This window comes from Pinus tabuliformis, chromosome 8, assembly GCF_031772625.1.
Source record: "Pinus tabuliformis cultivar Carrire ecotype Pingquan chromosome 8, CPIR1, whole genome shotgun sequence".
In the NCBI taxonomy this organism is placed as follows: Eukaryota; Viridiplantae; Streptophyta; class Pinopsida; order Pinales; family Pinaceae; genus Pinus; species Pinus tabuliformis.
This window is the reverse complement of record NC_142294.1, coordinates 1306038122-1306057616: the sequence shown is the minus strand read 5'-3', so window position 1 is coordinate 1306057616 and position 19495 is coordinate 1306038122. Positions and strand designations below refer to the sequence as shown.

Here is a 19495-nt window from a genome sequence, read left to right as displayed (position 1 = left end):
TCTAAATTGCTGACCAGCATAGAAACTGATTTTGAAGTACAGGAACATTACTTGTATTAGCACAAAGGGCAAACAGTCCTGGGCCCAAGTTCCAACATTTGTATTAGCACAAAGGGTAGCACGAAGGGCACAGTGCCGGGCCCAACATAAATATGTGGTTTATGGTGCAATTTATAATATCCAAATTGCTGACCAGTATAGAAACTAATTTCAAAGTACAGGAACATTACTTGTATTATCACAAAGGGTACACAGTGCTGGGCCCAAAATAAATATGTGGTTTATGGTGCAATTTACAATATCCAAATTGCTGTCCAACATAAAAACTAATTGGGAAAGAAAACCAGTCTATTGGGGGGCAATATTGTATTTACAGGCTAAACATTGGATCCAAGAACTGTTAGACTTGAATAAGAATTGTTACACTTGAATATGTTGATGCCACTAGAATCGAATGAGAGATGGGAAGACGATGAGGATTCTCAGAGTTTGTTTGTGATTGATAATAAACTTCTGCTATGTCCTTCAATTTCTGAAGTGGGCTTGCAATGACATGGGCTTGCAAATCTGATTTGATAGGAACAGCCCAAAAAACATTGCTATGATGTCCTTCGATTTCTGACTTAAGTTGAATCATTAGACCTGATGTCCTTCGATTTCTGACTTAAGTTATATCATTAGACCTGAATATGATGATGCCACTAGAACTGAATGAGGGATGTGAAGACTGAGAATCCCCAGAGTTTGTGATTGATGATAACCCTGTACTATGATGTCCTTCGATTTCTAAGAACAGCCCAAAAAGACATCTATGCCATCTTTTTAAAGCTCCTTTGCTTAATTCACGCCTATATTAGTGTTTTGGAGTCTGGACTATTGTGGCAGACAACATTTACCAAGTATTACTTTTGAATGGAGATAATAAGATAACGGAGACTTTTCCTCCCAACATTTTAGTCAGTCTATCGGTGTATTTCATGCTTCAGAGCAAATTTTCTTTCTTGAGGATCAACCTTAATCATGGCTTTTTCTTTCTTGAGGCTCGACCTTGATCATGGCCTTGCAGTGACAGTTTACTGCACCGTCCCAACTCCTCTTCCTACCACTTATCTTAATTTGCATCATTGATAGTTGTTTTACTACAAGTCTTGAGTCTGTCAAAGTTCCCATCCATTCCCATGCTGCTTTGGAACAATTCTCTGTGTTCCCTTGCCCTCCATTCCCATCATTGATTGTTGTTTTTCTACTAGTCTTGAGTTTGTCGAAGTTCCAATCCATTCCATGCTGCTCTGGAACAATTCTTTGTGTTTCCTTGCCCTCCATTCCCATTAAGCAACATGCTGCTTTGGAACAATTCTGTGTTCCCTTGCCCTCCATTCCCATCATTGATTGTTGTTTTTCTACAAGTCTTGAGTTTGTCAAAGTTCCAATCCATTTCCATGCTGCTCTGGAACAATTCTCTGTGTTTCCTTGCCCTCCATTCCCATCAAGTTGCTTAATAGCAACAGCCTGTGCATAATGAATAAGCACAAACTTGGAAAAATAAATATATGAAAAGAACTAAACTAACCATAAACAATAGGTCAGATCAATTGCCTATCGCCATAGAAGTATTATGTAAACAATGTTCAAATCCTCGAGGGTCAGCCAACCAAAAAATCCTAAACAAATAAAAAATGTCACCATAGAAAAATAGGTTTGTAATTACTACCTTTGAATGGAGATATGCTAGCAAAAGCTTTATTTGTATTTAGCATCCAATCCATTTTTTCCTCTCAGCCCTTTTAGCATGTGTAATTCAAGTTCACTGCAAATTTTCTTTCTTCTTTCTTGAGGATCAACCTTGATCATGTCCAGTGATGGTTTTACTGCACCATCCTAACTCCTCTTCCCACCACTTATCTTAGTTTGCATCATTGTTGGTTTTTTTTCTACAGGTATCGAGTTTGTCAAAGTTTCCAAAGTTTCCACGCTGCCCTGGTACAACTCTCTGCAACTCCATTCCCGTCAAGTTGTTGACAGCCTGTACACAATGAATACGCACAAATTTACAAACATAAATATATAAAAGCAATTAAACTAACAAGGGTAAAAATATAAAAAAGTGGGATAGCTTACCACAAACCTTAGTATCATGGATAAATATAACTTCTGAAAAGTACAAAGCTTAGCAACCACACACAAAATTGAGGCAAACTTGGGGGCTTAGAATCCCAGATATAGTTAGATCAGCCCGAAATTGAAGAGGTCATACGTTCAACATGGTTCAATTTGCTTGTCAGGTTGCCCTTTAGTATCAATTCAATGAATCCAGAAATACAAAGGTAGAGTGAGTATGACCAATAGACGGGGCTAAAGATAGCAATGGTATATGGGGAGGGTGACCAATGATGGGGAGAGGTGAAGTAGGTAGTATCCCTGTCTTTGATCTCCTGCCTGACATGCAGGCAGTGGAACATTTACGGTCAAAGGAACAAGATATAAGGAACTAAGGCCCAAAGCCTGCAAAGCAATTAAAGTTTGGACAAAGCATTGGTTAGGACAAGAACAAAGCCTGGTCCTACACATGGCAAGATATAACAATAATTCATTTCTCTTTTCAAAAATGACAATATATTTTTATATCTTAACAGGAACATAAAGCACATATATTGTTCCAAAAGCTTAAATGTTGACCTTTGCTTGTGCTTCTGTTAGTTTTAGAGAAGCTTCAGCCTTCAGGGCTATAGTCTCATGTTTCCATGGCCCTCTTCAAAAGTCTAATTTGCGAGGACTTGCAGTGACGGTTTACTGCACAGTCCCAACTCTTCTTCCTACCACTCATCTTAATTTGCATCATTGATTGTCATTTTCAAGTCTTGAGTTTGTCAAAGTTCCCATGCATTTCCATGATGTCCTGGCACAATTCTCTGTTTCCTTGCCCTCTATTCCAATCAAATTGCCTAATAGCAACAACCTGTGCACAATGAACAAGCACAAACTTGGAAAAATAAATATATGAAAAGAATTAAACTGACCATAAACAAATAAAAAATGTCACCATACAAAAATAGGTCTGTAATTACTGCCTTTGAATGTAGATATGCTAACAGAAACTTGTGTATTTAGCATCCAATCTATGTATTTCATGTTCACTGCAAATTTATTTCTTCCTTCTTGAGGCACAATCTCGCTCATGGCCTTGCAGTGGTCGTTTTACTGCACCATCCCGACTCTTGTTCCTACCACTTATCTTACTTTGCCTCGTTGATTGTAGAAAATCATTGACTGTTGTTTTTCTACAGGTCTCCATTTTGTCAAAGTTTCCATGCTGCCCTGGCACAACTCTCTGCAACTCCATTCCCGTCAAATTGTTGACAGCCTGTGCACCATGAATAAGTGAAAACTCAGAAACATAAATATATGAAAGCAAACAAACTAACAATGGTATAAAAATAAACAAGTGGGCTAGCTTAGCACAAACCTTGGTATCATGGATAAAAATAACTTCTGAAATGTACAAAGCTTAGCAACCAAAATAAGAGTCACAAATGCTTGCTGCCATACAAAATTGAGGCAAAACCTGGGGCTTAGATTTCCCAGTATAGTTAGATCAGCACCGAAACGGAAGAGGTCATACATTTAACATGTTTCAATTCGCTTGTCAGGTTGCCCTTTATTGCTGCTTCAATGAATCCAGAGATACAAAGGCACAATGAGTATGATAAATGGACAGGGCTAAAGATAGCAATGGTATATGGGGAGGGTGACCAATAATGGCAAGAGGTGCGGTACGTAGCATCCCTGTCTTTGATCTCCTGCCCGAACTGCATGCAGTGGAACATTTACGGTCCAAGGAACCAAGGCCCCAAGCCTCCAAGCAATAAAAGTTTGGACAAAGCATTGGTTGCTACAAGAACAAATCCTCATCCTACACATGGCAAGATATAACAATAATTCATTTCTATTTTCAAAAATAATTGCATCAAATGACAATATTCATTTATGTTTTTAAGTCTTTACAGGAAGAGAAAGCACATATATTGTTCCAAAAGCTTAAATGTGGACCTGTGTTTCTGTTAGTTTTAGAGAAGCTTCAGTTCTATAGTCTCGTGTTTATGTAGCCCCAAAATCTTCAAAAGTCTAATTTGCGAGCCCTTTGCGAGCCCTTGAAACCTAATGTAAAAATATAGAACATAGTGAATAAAGTCTTCACAGTTCCATAGTTTACCACCAGTGTGTGCTTTCTTTTCATCTTGTTTCTCTTCACATGATTTCTTTTCTATGGTCAATGCTTTCCATTTAGTTCTTATAAAAGCTCCCATGTCCTTGAAAATCATATTTGGATTCTCATATTTCACCAATTGGTGATATAACATAGTGAATTGGAGCATATAATTAAAATGAACATTCTTAAAAAAAAACATGGGAAGCATTCATATAATAGAAATCAATGTCTTTCTTATAGAAGTAAATCAGAAGGGCATCAAATATTTTGTTCGGTTTACAATAGACTAGAGCATTATATGACATTGGGGAAATGCATTTTTTCTATGTGCATGTGATGATATGATGGAGTACTGAAGTTTTTAAGGAATCTAAATTCCCTTCAAGCCTAATATCGTAAGAAAGACAACGAGCAAGCATAAGGGCACCACTCTCAAAAAACTTTTTGGTTAATAACTTAATTCCCTTTAGAATAAAAACAATTAGCATTTGGTTTCCATTTGGTTTCCTTCAAGATCGGCCATTGTTTGCTAATAAGACCCACTTGAGTCCATTGTCCTTGGGGGAACAAAATATATGCTGAAGAAGGTTTCTTTGGCCTGTTTGGACCACTTCTTCATAGGAGTCTATCAAAACCCTATTTAGTTTTAGCTGGTCTATGTTCCTAGGTTTTATGAGGCTAGGTTTTCTATGTTAGTGTGTGGAGTTAAGGCCCAACGAAAGTTGATTGAAAAATGGCAAAAACATGTATTTAGAATGAGGCATGAGGCTTCGTCTCAAAATAGGTTAGTGTGTGAATTACGCCCCAACAAGTTGATTGAAGAATGGCAGAAAACTAAGTGTGTGGAGTTAAGGCCCAACTAGAGTTGATTGAAGAATGGCAAAAACATGTATTTAGAATGAGGCATGAGGCTTCGTCTCCAAATAGGTTAGTGTGTGAATTAAGGCCCAACTAAAGTTGATTGAAGAATGGCAGAAAACTAAATGTAGGATAAGGCTAAAGGGAGCTGTTGGCGTGAGGTTGAAACCAGACCCCTCCATAAACCCTACATGTACCAAAGTTGAATGCACTCTTTCCTAGCCTTTTAGGAGGCCAATTTTTTTATGTTCGTTATATTGCCTAGCCATGGTAAATTTCTGTCAAACGTGCATTTCTCTATGATAGAATGATGTAAGAAGTCCATGATGCTCTTGGCTCCTTCCTAAAAACATGAAGCAACCATATAGAAAGTTGTAGATATTATGGAGCTGAGAAGAAAAACGTGTCATGTTGTAATGAAAATGTTGAGATTGGAATACACGTAAGAAACCCACTCTCTATTGAGACAAACTGTTTAGAAGTTAGTACCCCTCCCAATTGTGGATGAAAACTAGTATGGCCATAACATGGATTTAACCTTTTGTTTTCTTTCATCCATATCTACAAACTGCTTAGTACCCCTTCCAATTGTAGATGAAAACTAGTATGGTCATAACATGGACTCAAACTTTTGTTCTCTTTCATCCATATCTACAAACTCACAAACTGCTAGTACCCCTGTCAATTGTAGATGAAAACTAGTATGGTCAGAACATAGATTTAAACTTTGTCTCTTTCATCCATATCTACAAACTCACAAACTGCTTAGTACCCCTCCCAATTGTAGATGAAAACTAGTATGGTCATAACATGGATTTAAACTTTTGTTCTCTTTCATCTATATCTACAAACTCACAAACTGCTTCATACCCCTAACAATTGTGGAGGAAAACAGTATGGTCACAACACGGATTTAAACTTTTGTTTTCTTTCATCCATATCTACAAACTCACAAATTGCTTAGTACCCCTCCCAATTGTAGATGACTTTTGTTTCTTTCATCCATATCTACAAACTCACAAATTGCTTAGTACCCCTCCCAATTGTAGATGAAAACTAGTATGGTCATGACATGGATTTAAACTTTTGTTTTATTTCATCCATATATACAAACTCTAATCAATTAGAAAAGCAAGTTTTGCTTGTGCTTAAAGATTCCAATTACCTTCCTTTACCTATATTGCCTATAATAAATTCACATTAACACATATGATATAAGAAGCAGCAAGAGTTCAATTAAAACAAAGTAGAACAATTAAATTATGTAGCAACAAACTAGTGAATTCTCTCATACATACCTCCATCTTTGCCCATTACATCTGTTGAATCTTCATCAGCCCTAAACCCACAATATGTGTTGTTAAGGCTTGCCTTAATTTCCCCACTCACGAAACCCAAAACAAAAATCATGAACAAAGATTAAAAAAAATATATATATATATATATATATATATATAAACCAAAAAAAAATGAAAAACAAAAATCCAAACTACAATTTAGCATGGCCATGCTCACAAATGTAAAAAAATAACAGCCATAGCTGTAAAATAAAATAAAAAACAAAGGAACAAGCAATAGCAAAAGATACAAACAAAAATAGCAAAAAAATTTGAAAATAATAAAAAAAAAACAAAGAAAGAGAAATAGTAGACACTTCTCTGTAATCCCAAAAAAAATCCATAGCCAATCAAGGGCACTCAAGGGCATCCTGCACATCAAAAAAATAGAATAGTATTAAATAGAGACCATAAAATCTTATGAAAAATATAAAACAAAGACCAACATGAGGATTTCATAGCAGATAGCATGGATTTTGCACCAAAAGAGAACTTACCTCTACCACTACTTCTCCACTATAATATAGTGTTTCTCAAATAGATATTTCAATTGTTTCATCAATAATCCTCCATGTCACTTTCCCTGCAAATAAGTTCAGATGCCTTTAATTTAAATGAACACATATAAGACCAGAATTTGTATTGACAAAATGCTCTTGTATATCCATATTTCTCCTTTTACCTGAACTTACCATTCATTTTAGTTCACTCTCAGTAGCTGAGTTGAGTCCTTTATTGTTTCAAATGTGCTATTTTTTTATCAGTTTGTAACAGATATTGGAATTGGTGAACCTTGATTTACATGCCCAAGCATAGTATCACCTGCAGCCTTGACATTACATGGACTTACATTTGGTGTCTAACCTGCAATATCATCAAACTCGAGGTGGAGAAAATATCTCTATTAAATAAATGGTGGATGTTTACTGCAATAATCGCTTTTGATATGGTCTTTTCACACAACTAAACTTGTATAATATTCTTATATGAAGAGTTTAATTTATTATCCACACCTTGAGGAGAGTTGATGTCATTTGAAGTGGACGTTGAATTGGTTTGTTCATATAGATCCAGCATTCGGTTGCACAAAAATTAGCACAGAAATTAACAATTGTAGTGGGTAGATGCCTACATGTCACAAATTGACAAGTCACTTACAATTTCCAAGCCCCTATTTCCAAATATATCTCGCCTAACAACAATTACTGTGTATGCGCAATCAAAGAACACTTTTATATATGATGACATTATGCAAAGTTTGAGCATATTATAAATCTGAACAATCTGCAGAAACAGCAAATTATATCAAAAGAAAATAAGCTAACCCTCACGCTGGTGAGGAGTCACATCAAAATCCCCCACAAAGCCCTCTCTCCATATAATGGTTGTCTAACCTTCAAAAACTTATCAGCAAGAGAGATAGCTCCAACAGCGATATGTGAAGGCCTGCACTGGAGGTAGATTGCTGTAATCCCTCTAACACATAAATCGGTTTTCTAGTCTTGTTGAGAATGCAGAGCTACATGCAATCCAAAAAGCATAAAATATTGAAGAACAAGAATAAGAGACTAGAACACTCACAAGATATTTGTATGTATGTTGAGCGATAAAAGCAAAGGCCAGTGTGGAAGAAGAACCTACTATGCCACTAGTACCACCAATTGCTGTTATCCATAGCACTCTAGAAAACCAAATTTAAATATCATAAAGCAAGTTGCATAAACACAACGAAGAATCCATAAAATGCATCCAAAATGTTAGCTCCTTAAAGTTCATTAGCAAAAAAAGACAAAATGTGTTGCAACATTAAGTTCTACACTGTTCTAAACAGTACCTTTTCTCTACTACATTCAGCAGCAGTTGGGTTCCTCTTTTGCTGAATGTCCTACGCCAGCATTTTGACATCTCAACGAACTACTTTGCCAGAAAGGAACATACATGCAGTCGCAATAGTTTCCACAAGGGAGTACATATAACTAATCATCAAAAGGTCGTAACTTTTATTAGATACAACATTTGGACTGATCACAATATGCATCCCCAACAATATACCAAATTGAACAAAAAAGCAACGACTTACAAATGTGAAAGTTTAGCCCACAAACCAAAAATGAATTATATAGATATTAGCTAATATCTTCTTGAATGCTTTATACTGTTTTATAAATTCAGTCTACTCCGATCTCCATCCACTTCTAAAAAAATGTGTTAATATCAATGTGGTGAAAATAATACCACTCCATCCCCTCCTAAAAATGTTGACATCAATGTGCTGAAAATACTAAGAATGGTGACTTGTGAATTGAAAATAAATAGGAATTTTGAAAAATTAAACATGTGTCAATTTTTCATGTTTGCTTCAAACTGGGATGACAAACTTGAATATTTAAACCATAAAAAGAGGTTTGAAATTCCAAAACGTGTCTTGCCTTGAGGTCGATGAATTTGATAGAATGCCTAAAATGAATGTATTCACGAGAAAAAAAATTGCTTTCCCATCAAAAATATAGTTCAGCCATGTCCTAGTTAACAGATCATGATGCAAAACACAGTTTACAGAGTTGCAAAAAACCCAAAAAATTTGAAAAACAAATTGCGAGACAAGAACAGGAAAAATGTACTAAATTGTTTGCCCTAGATGAAAACTAGCATGGTCATAACACGGATTTAAACTTTTGTTTTCTCTCATCCATATCTACAAACTGCTTAGTACCCCTTCCAATTGTAGATGAAAACTACTATGGTCATAACATGGATTTAAACTTCTGCTCTTTCATACATATCTACAAACTCACAAACTACTTAGTACCCCTAACAATTGTAGATGAAAACATGGATTTAAACTTTTGTTTTCTTTCATCCATATCTACAAACTCACACACTGCGTAGTACCCCTCCCAATTGTAGATGAAAACTAGTATGGTAATAACAAGGATTTAAACTTTTGTTCTCTTTCATCCATATCTACAAACTTGCAAACTGCTTAGTACCCCTAACAATTGTAGGTGAAAACTAGTATTGTCATAACATGGATTTAAACTTTTGTTTTCTTTCATGCATATCTACAAACTCACAAACTGCTTAGTAACCCCCCTCCCTCCCAATTGTAGATGAAAACTAGTATGGTCATGACGTGGATTTAAACTTTTGTTTTATTTCATCCATATATACAAACTCTACTTTTGTTTTGCTTATGCTGAAGATTCCATTTACCTTCCTTTACCCATATTTCACATTAACACATATGATATAAGAAGCAGCAAGATTTCAATTAAGACAAAGTGGAACCATTAAATAATCTAGCAACAAACTAGTGAATTCTCTTATACATACCTCCATCTTTGGCCATTACATCTGTTGAATCTTCATCAGCCCTAAACCCACAATATGTCTTCTTAAGGCTTGCCTTAATTTCCCCACTCATGGAACCCAAAACAAAAATCATGAACAAAGTTAACAAAAAAAAAGTATATATATATAAACCAAAAAAAAATGCAAAAAAAAAAAAATTCCAAACTACAATTTAGCATGGCCATGCTCACAAATGTAAAAAAATAACAGCCATAGCTGTAAAAAAAACAAAGGAACAACAAGGAATAGTAAAAAAAATGAAAATAACAAAGAACACAAAGAAAGAGAAATAGTAGACAATTTTCTGTAACCCCCAAAAAAGTCCATAGCCAATCAAGGGCATCCTGCACATCAAAAAAATAGAGTATTAAATAGAGACTGTAAAATCTTATGAAAAATATAAAACAAAGACCAACATGAGGATTTCATAGCGGATAGCATGGATTTTGCACCAAAAGAGAACTTACCTCTACCACTACCTCTCCATTACAATATAGTGTTTCTCAAATAGATATTTCAATTGTTTCATCAATAATCCTCCATGTCACTTTCCCTACATTTCATTGCACTCAATATTTAAATAAATTCAGATGCCTCTAATTTAAATGAACAGTCACAAATAAGACCAGAATTTGTATTGAAAAATGCTCTTGTATATCCATATTTCTCCTTTTACCTGAACTTACCATTGATGTTAGTTCACTCTCAGTAGCTGAGTTGATTCCTTTATTGTTTCAAATGTGCTATTTTTTTATCAGTTTGTAACAGATATTGGAATTGGTGAACCTTGATTTACATGCCCAAGCATAGTATCACCTGCAGCCTTGACATTACATGGACTTATATTTGGTGTCTAACCTGCAATATCATCAAACTCGAGGTGGAGAAAATATCTCTATTAAATAAATGGTGGATGTTTACTGCAATAATCGCTTTTGATATGGTCTTTTCACACAACTAAACTTGTATAATATTCTTATATGAAGAGTTTAATTTATTATCCACACCTTGAGGAGAGTTGATGTCATTTGAAGTGGATGTTGAATTGGTTTGTTCATATAGATCCAGCATTCGGTTGCACAAAAATTAGCACAGAAATTAACAATTGTAGTGGGTAGATGCCTACATGTCACTTACAATTTCCAATCCCCTGTTTCCAAATATATCTCGCCTAACAACAATTACTGTGTATGTGCAATCAAAGAACATTTTTAAATATGATGACATTATGCAAAGTTTGAGCATATTATAAATCTGAACAATCTGAAAAAACACCAAATTATATCAAAGAAAATATGCTAACCCTCACGCTGGTGAGGAGTCACATCAAAATCCTCCCACAAAGGCCTCTCTCCATCTAATGGTTGTTTAACCTTCAAAAAGTTAACAGCAAGAGAGATAGCTCCAACAGCGATATGTAAAGGCCTGCACTGGAGGTAGAGAGTTGTAATCCCTATAACACATAAAGCAATTTTCTAGTCTTGTTGAAAATCCAGAGCTACATGCAATCCAAAAAGCATAAAATATTGAAGAACAAGGATAAGGGACTAGAACACTCACCCATTATTCACAAAATTCCATGTTACTTGTGCTAAAGAATTTTCTGCAACATTAAAACTCTTGATTGCATAAACAAGATATTTGTATGTATGTTGTGCAATAAAAGCAAAGGCCAGCGTGGAAAGAACCACCTACTATGCCATTAGTACCACCAATTGTTGTTATCCATAGCACTCTAGCAAACCAAATTTAAATATCATAAAGCAAGTTGCATAAACACAACTAAGAATGATACACAAACAATGAATCCATAAAATACATCCAAAATGTTAGCTCCTTAAATTTCATTAACAAAAGAAGACAAAACATGCTGAAACATTAAGTTCTACACTGTTCTAAACCGTACCTTTTCTCTACTAGATTCAGCAGCAGTTGGGTTCCTCTTTTACTGAATGTCCTACGCCAGCATTGTGACATCTCAAGGAAGCACATAAGTTTCTTCTACCTTGCCAAAAAGCAACATACATGCAGTCGCAATAGTCTACACAAGGAAGTACATATAACTAATCATCAAAAGGTTGTAACTTGTATTAGATACAACATTTGGACTGATCACAATATGCATCCCCAACAATATACCAAATTGAACAAAAAAACAAAGACTTACAAATGTGAAAGTTTAGCCCACAAACCAAAAATGAATTATATAGATATTAGCTAATATCTTCTTGAATGCTTTATAATGTTTTATAAATTCAGTCTACTCCGATATCCATCCACTTCTAAAAAAATATGTTAATATCAATGTGGTGAAAATAATACCACTCCATCCCCTCCTAAAAATGTTGACATCAACGTGCTGAAAATAATAAGAATGGTGACTTGTGAATTGAAAATAAATAGGAATTTAGAAAATTAAACATGTGTCAATTTTTCATGTTTGCTTCAAACTGGGATGACAAACTTGAATATTTAAAATAATTGAAGAAACCTTTAAAAGAGGTTTGACCTTCCAAAATGCGTCTTGCCTTAAGGTCGATGAGTTTGATAGAATGCCTAAAGTTAATGTATTCACGAGAAAAACAAATTGCTTTCCCATCAAAAATATAGTTCAGCCATGTCCTAGTTAACAAATCATGATGCAAAACATGTTTTACAGAGTTGCAAAAAACCCAAAAAAAATTGAAAAACAAATTGCGAGACAAGAACAGGAAAAAAGTACTAAATAGTTTGTCCTAGATGAAAACTAGTATGGTCATAACATGGATTTAAACTTTTGTTTTCTTTCATCCATATCTACAAACTGCTTAGTACCCCCTTCCAATTGTAGATGAAAACTAGTATGGTCATAACATGGATTTAAACTTTTGTTCTCTTAGATCCATATGTACAAACTCACAAACTACTTAGTACCCCTAACAATTGGAGATGAAAACTAGTATGGTCATAACATGGATTTAAACTTTTGTTTTCTTTCATCCATATCTACAAAATCACAAACTGCTTAGTACCCCTTCCAATTGTAGATGAAAACTAGTATGGTCATAACATGGATTTAAACTTTTGTTTTATTTCATCCATATATACAAACTCTACTCAATTAGAAAAGCAAATTTTGCTTATGCTTAAAGATTCCAATTACCTTCCTTAAACAATATTGCCTATAATAAATTCACATTAACACATATGATATAAGAAGCAGCAAGAGTTCAATTAAAACAAAGTGGAACCATTAAATTATGTAGCAACAAACTGGTGAATTCTCTCATACATACCTCCATTTTTGCCCATTACATCTGTTGAATCTTCATCAGCCCTAAACCCACAATATGTGTTGTTAAAGGCTTGCCTTAATTTCCCCACTCACGGAACCCAAAATAAAAATAATGAACAAAGGTAAAAAAAATATATATATATATATATAAAAACCAAAAAAAACAAAAAAAAATCCAATAGCATGGCCATGCTCACAAATGTCAAAAAAAAAAACAAAGGAACAACAAGCAATAGCAAAAGATACAAACATAAATAGCAAAAAAATTGAAAATAATAAAAAAAACAAAGAAAGAGAAATAGTAGACACTTCTCTGTAATCCCAAAAAAATTCCATACCCAATCAAGGGCATCCTGCACATCAAAAAAATAGAAGAGTATTAAATAGAAACCATAAAATCTTATGAAAAATATAAAACAAAGACCAACATGAGGATTTCATAGCAGATAGCATGGATTTTGCACCAAAAGAGGATTTTTACCTCTCCACTATAATATAGTGTTTCTCAAATAGATATTCAATTGTTTCATCAATAATCCTCCATGTCACTTTCCCTACATTTCATTGCAATCAATATTTAAATAAACAACAAATAAATTAAGATGCCCTAATTTAAATGAACACAAATAAGACCAGAATTTGTATTGACAAAATGCTCTTGTATATCCATATTTCTCCTTTTACCTGAACTTACCATTGATGTTAGTTCACTCTCAATAGCTGAGGTGAGTCCTTTATTGTTTCAAATGTGCTATTTTTTTATCAGTTTGTAACAGATATTGGAATTGGTAAACCTTGATTTACATGCCCAAGCATAGTATCACCTGCAGCCTTGACATTACATGGACTTATATTTGGTGTTTAACCTGCGATATCATCAAACTCGGGGTGGAAAAATAGTTCTATTACATAAATGGTGGGTGTTTACTGCAATAATCGCTTTTGATATGGTCTTTTCACACAACTAAACTTGTATAATATTCTTATATGAAGAGTTTAATTTATTATCCACACCATGAGGAGACTTGAAGTCATTTGAAGTGGATGTTAAATTGGTTTCTTCATATATGGTCTTTTCACACAACTAAACTTGTATAATATTCTTATATGAGAGTTTAATTTATTATCTACACGTTGAGGAGAGTTGATGTCATTTTGAATGGATGTTGAATTGGTTTCTTCATATAGATTCAGCATTCGGTTGCACAAAAATTAGCACAGAAATTAACAATTGTAGTGGGTAGATGCCTACATGTCACAAATTGACAAATCACTTACAATAGCCAATCCCCTATTTCTAGATATATCTCACCTAACAACAATTACTGTGTATGCGCAATCAAAGAACATTTTTAGATATGATGACATTATGCAAAGTTTGAGCATATTATAAATCTAAACAATCTGCAAAAACACCAAATTATATCACAGACCCTCACGCTGGTGAGGAGTCGCATCAAAATCCCCCCACCAAGGCCTCTCTCCATCTATTGGTTGTTTAACCTTCAAAAACTTAACTGCAAGAGAGATAGCTCCAACAGTGATATGTCAAGGCCTGCACTGGAGGTAGAGAGTTGTAATCCCTATAACACAAAGCAATTTTCTAATCTTGTTGAAAATCTAGAGCTACATGCAATCCAAAAAGCATAAAATATTGAAGAACAAGGATAAGAGACTAGAACACTTACCCATTATTTACAAAATTCCATGTTACTTGTGCTAAAGAATTTTCTGCAACATTAAAACTCTTGAATGCAGAAACAAGATATTTTTATGGATGTTGCGCGATAAAAGCGAAGGCCAGTGTGGAAAGAAGAACCTACTATGCCATTAGTACCGCCAATTTCTGTTATCCATAGCACTCTAGAAAACCAGATTTAAATATCATAAAGCATATTGCATAAATACAACTGAAAATGCTACACAAACATTGAATCCATAAAATACATCCAAAATGTTAGCTCCTTGAAGTTCATTAGCAAAAAGAGGCAAAACATGCTGCAACTTTAAGTTCTACACTGTTCTAAACCATACCTTTTCTCTACTACATTCAGTAGCAGTTGGGTTCCTCTTTTGCCGAAAGCCAGCATTGTGACATCTCAAGGAAGCACATAAGTTTCTTCTACCTTACCAGAAAGGAACATAAATGCAGTCGCAATAGTCTACACAAGGAATTCCATATAACTAATCATCAAAAAGTTGTATTAAATACAACATTTGGACTGATCACAATATGCATCCCCAACAATATACTAAATTGAACCAAAAAAAAGACTTAAAAATGTGAAAGTTGAGCCCACAAACCAAAAAAATTATATAGATATTAGTTAATATCTTCTTGAATGCTTTATAATGTTTTATAAATTCAGTCTACTCTGATCTCCATCCGACTTCTAAAAAAATATGTTAATATCAATGTGGTGAAAATAATACCACTCCATCCCCTGCTAAAAATGTTGACATCAATGTGCTAAAAATAATGAGAATGGTGACTTGTTAATTGAAAATAAATAGGAATTTAGAAAATTAAACATGTATCAATTTTTCATGTTTGCTTCAAACTGGGATGACAAACTTTAATATTTAAAATAATTGAGAAACCTTAAAAAGAGGTTTGACCTTCCAAAATGTGTCTTGCCTTAAGGTCGATGAATTTGATAGAATGCCTAATATTAATGCAGTGTTCCACGGGGTCACGTCCCCCTACCTAAGGGTCAAGTATCGGAGTTCCCCCGTGCTCTGGGGACTTGGGGATGACATGGGGTTGTTTCCCCATGCTCCCAAAAAACAAGGTACGCAAGGAGTCTCCAGAGAGGTCATTTCCTGAAAAAAGGGGACGAATCCACAAATCGAGGACAGCTGAGGTCGTTTCCACTCCAAAAAATGATAAATGATAAAATTAAAATATTAGTTATATAATATGATTCAGGTTCCGCCGGTTTAGGTTTATATTTATGTTTCATTGTTGTTGGATGTCAAACCATTGAGAGTCGCCGTAGCCGTCTACCATCAAACGAGCCCTTCAATTTAGTGACCAGTCGCACCGTGTTGTTGTTCCATTGTGCCTGCACCGTGCCTCCATCTCTACTAAAATTTGAAGCCCGCACTGTGCCCACTTCCACCATTCGTGCTGGACTTCGAAGCCCGCACCGTGCCCACTTCCGCCATCTCTGCTGGAGTTCAAAGCCCACACCGTGCCGCCATCACTGCTGGAGTTCGAAGCCCGCACTGTGCCCACTGCCGCCATCTTTGCTGGAGTTGAAGCCTGCATCGTGCCGCTATTCATAACTTCATAGTCGTTGTTCCAAAATCACCACAGTGAGTGCGGCTAACAAGTTACAACCTCACTGTATTTTTTTTATTTTATTTGTAAATTAAAAAAATAAAAAAATTATTATTACCTGTTAGCTTAGGCTGTAGGTTGTTTGTCACTGTATTTTTTTTATTTTTTTCTTAATTTTTTTTGTAAAACACTGAAACAGTGAATAAATGTTAAAATTTCATTATTTTCATTTTATTTTTAATTTTCGAATTTCAGAGTGTTGTTGACTGTGTAAAATGCTAAAATCATTTTAGTGTTTTACACAGTCAACAACACTGAAAGTTTGAAATTCGAATAGTTAGAAAAATAAAATAAAATTTACTGTTTTACAAAAAAAAAATAGAAATTGTAAGTAGTCATGGGAGGGCAGGAACTAGAAATCAGAATAGGCCTTTGCATGGTGTAAATTCTGGAGGCCCACCAAGAAAACTGGAAAATTTTGCAAAGGGAGGCATTTAATCCTCTAAAACCACTTCTAATCTATGCAACCAGACTGCCGAAAAAAAATCCAAAAGTTGGTGGTGGCTCACGTGATTGGGTCTACAATATTTGTGGGCATCACTTTGCTGGCAGCTATACCAAGGTGAGGCAACACATTTTGGCTATTACAGGTAAAGGAGTCAATATGTGTCCCTCAAAGAACCTGAATTCAGCTCAAAGAGAGCAACTTTGGAGGGCAGAAAGGGCAACCACTGGAAAAGGATTGTTTTCTAGCAGACATGTTGATCCATCCACAAATATTCCTCCATCCAGTGCTTCATCCAAAAAGACAAAGGTTTCTACTGGTGCATCTCATTCTTGTGCAATGGGTGCTACAGTGTCTGGGATGTACAACATTCTAGATCGAGATGACACAGATGATGCAATTGGCAAATTTCCTTTTGCCAATGGAATTCCCTTCCATGTTGTTCGTTCTCCTTATTACAAGGAAATGGTCCAAGCAATTGCAAGAATAGGGCCTTCATATGTACCACCCAAAGAACATAAGCTACGAACAACAATTTTAGATAAACAAGTGTCCAAAATTAATGTGCAAAAAGAGAGAATGAGACAAACATGGTTGAGGTTTGGTTGCTCTATTGTTATGGATGGATGGATTGACATCCGAAAACGCCCACTAATCAACATCATAGTGACATCTTCAGAAGGTCCATTCTTTCTTAAAGTTGTTGACTGTTCTGGAAAGCACAAGGATGCATCTTTCCAATTTGAGCTTCTTCGAGAAGCTATAGAGGATGTTGGGCCTGATAGTGTGGTGCAGGTTGTGACAGATGCAGCAGCAGTTTGTAGATCAGTTGGGTTATTGATTCAAAGCAGGTATCAACATATTTTTTGGACTCCTTGTTGTGTGCATGCACTCAATAATGCACTGAAGGACATTGGCAAGATTCAGTGGATATCAGACTTGGTGACAGCTGCAAGAGATGTGCAGATGTTTATCTGCACAGGTCGCTCCCGCGTATCCTCGCTTCCTCGTCCCGGAACCTTGGTGGAACATTGTATTAATGTATTCACGAGAAAGAAAATTGCTTTCCCGTTACTCTACCAATTTGTCATAGATATCTTTTGAAGTTTCGAATTTAGATACATATGGGATGAGGGGATCTTTGATGGATTCTATGAGAATCCTTTGAGCCCTAACTTCCCCTTTCATACATTTGGCAAGAGCTTGAGCACCTTCCTTTCTTGGTTTAGTGATAGAACCTTTGACATGTTCCATAACCTCATTTTCAATGAGATTCAAATTTGTCCTTTTCTTCCATGCAAGATAGTTTGAAGCCCCAACCAATTTGTTGCTTTCCTTGCAAAAAGACATTTTGACAAAGTCGGATGTGGACATAAATATACTTACTTGATAGGATGTTCCTTCTTGCTACTTCCTTGTTGTTGTTGATGATGATATAGAGGATAGAAAGCTTCTCCTTGATGAAGGTAGTTTTCTTCAAGAATAATCATTGATCCCACAGACAGTGATATGACATTGCCTTTCCCAGCTTCCTTTGGATGAATAGTCTTCAAAACACTTTAACTTGAGTAGATGTAGGTTTTGTCCTTCTCCCTCTTGATGATGATCCCAATACTACTTTGTAGACTTCTTTGATCTAGGGTTATCATGCTTCCTTTGACTTCAAGATGATCTTTGCTTTGATGCCTTCCTTGAGATTTGATCCTTGAGTTTCCCTTGATGAGATGCCCTTCCTTGACTTAGTCACCTTAGCTCTTATACCATGTTGAAAAATCTAGGGCATAGCAATTAAGTGATTTCTCTTCTTTTAGTAACTGATTGTGAGTGCTTTTTACTTCTTTAGATTAGGATCTTCTTTTACTTAGGTTATTAGTGTTCTTCTTCATTAAACAGCGACCAATGCATAAACCATAAAGAGACAAGAGACACAAAATATAGGCTATCAGCCAGGGCAAAACCTCTCCCTCTTTGAGAGGAAAACCCGAACAAATTCTTCTTCTTATAGAGATTCCAATTGACGAATACCAAGACCAAGACCCTTGACCTATTTGCCTCTCCAAGACCAAGACACAAAGCTTCTAAGCTTGACCCTTTCCTTCCTTGAGTCAATGATTGACAAACTGTTGGTTTCTTTCCTTCTTGGTTGCTCCTTAGACTTCGGCTTCCTGCAATTCTCGGCTTCCTTCAGAACTCAGATTCCTTTCTCGGATTCCCTTCAGATCTCAAATTCCTTTCTCGACTTCTTGAAACAGGCCTGTAATATTTCAGACTTAGCTTCAGCTCTTAACTCGGTTATATGTTCTGAATTCCTTCGCTCTAGATGGAGGCTTCTATTATGGTAATACAGCTTGAGTATCACCCTAACTTTCTCTGTGGCTGACCTGTAATAACTCGTCTTCTTCTGCAGTCCCTATACCTTGCACGTGTGAAGAGTATCCACCCAAAACAGATCAGAAATAACCTCAGTTATGTTCTCCCTTCCTTCTCTTGGTGATAGGTTGCCTTCTTGATTAACCTCGCACTTTCTTTTTTTGGCTTCAGACCTTGACCAAATTGTCTTTGAAATTCTATCTATGAAATAGGGTCGAGCTACCCTATTTATAATTGTCGCCCATGTTAAATGGCCAACATGACATGTGGTGAACCGATGTGTCCTTTTATGAAGATATTATTATCCTTC

General features: G+C 35.6%; 1 long non-coding RNA gene across 13 annotated transcripts; it reads right to left on the bottom strand.

The window, feature by feature from the left end:
• Positions 1–269: 269 nt before the first annotated feature.
• LOC149240266 (uncharacterized) lies at positions 270–13369 on the bottom strand. Of its 13 annotated transcripts, none has more exons than XR_016246493.1 (16): positions 13029–13369; positions 10440–11794; positions 10221–10306; positions 9736–10097; positions 8237–8378; positions 7984–8083; positions 7728–7853; positions 7416–7530; positions 7095–7266; positions 6900–6985; positions 6364–6773; positions 3464–3910; positions 3069–3361; positions 2677–2956; positions 1712–2023; positions 270–1509 (listed from the first exon to the last, which is right to left on the bottom strand). It is a non-coding gene; the product is annotated as an uncharacterized LOC149240266 (long non-coding RNA). The 13 variants fall into 13 exon arrangements; XR_016246495.1 differs by having other exon boundaries at positions 7797–7853; XR_016246496.1 differs by having other exon boundaries at positions 7095–7224; positions 7797–7853.
• Between the last annotated feature and the right edge of the window lie 6126 nt (positions 13370–19495).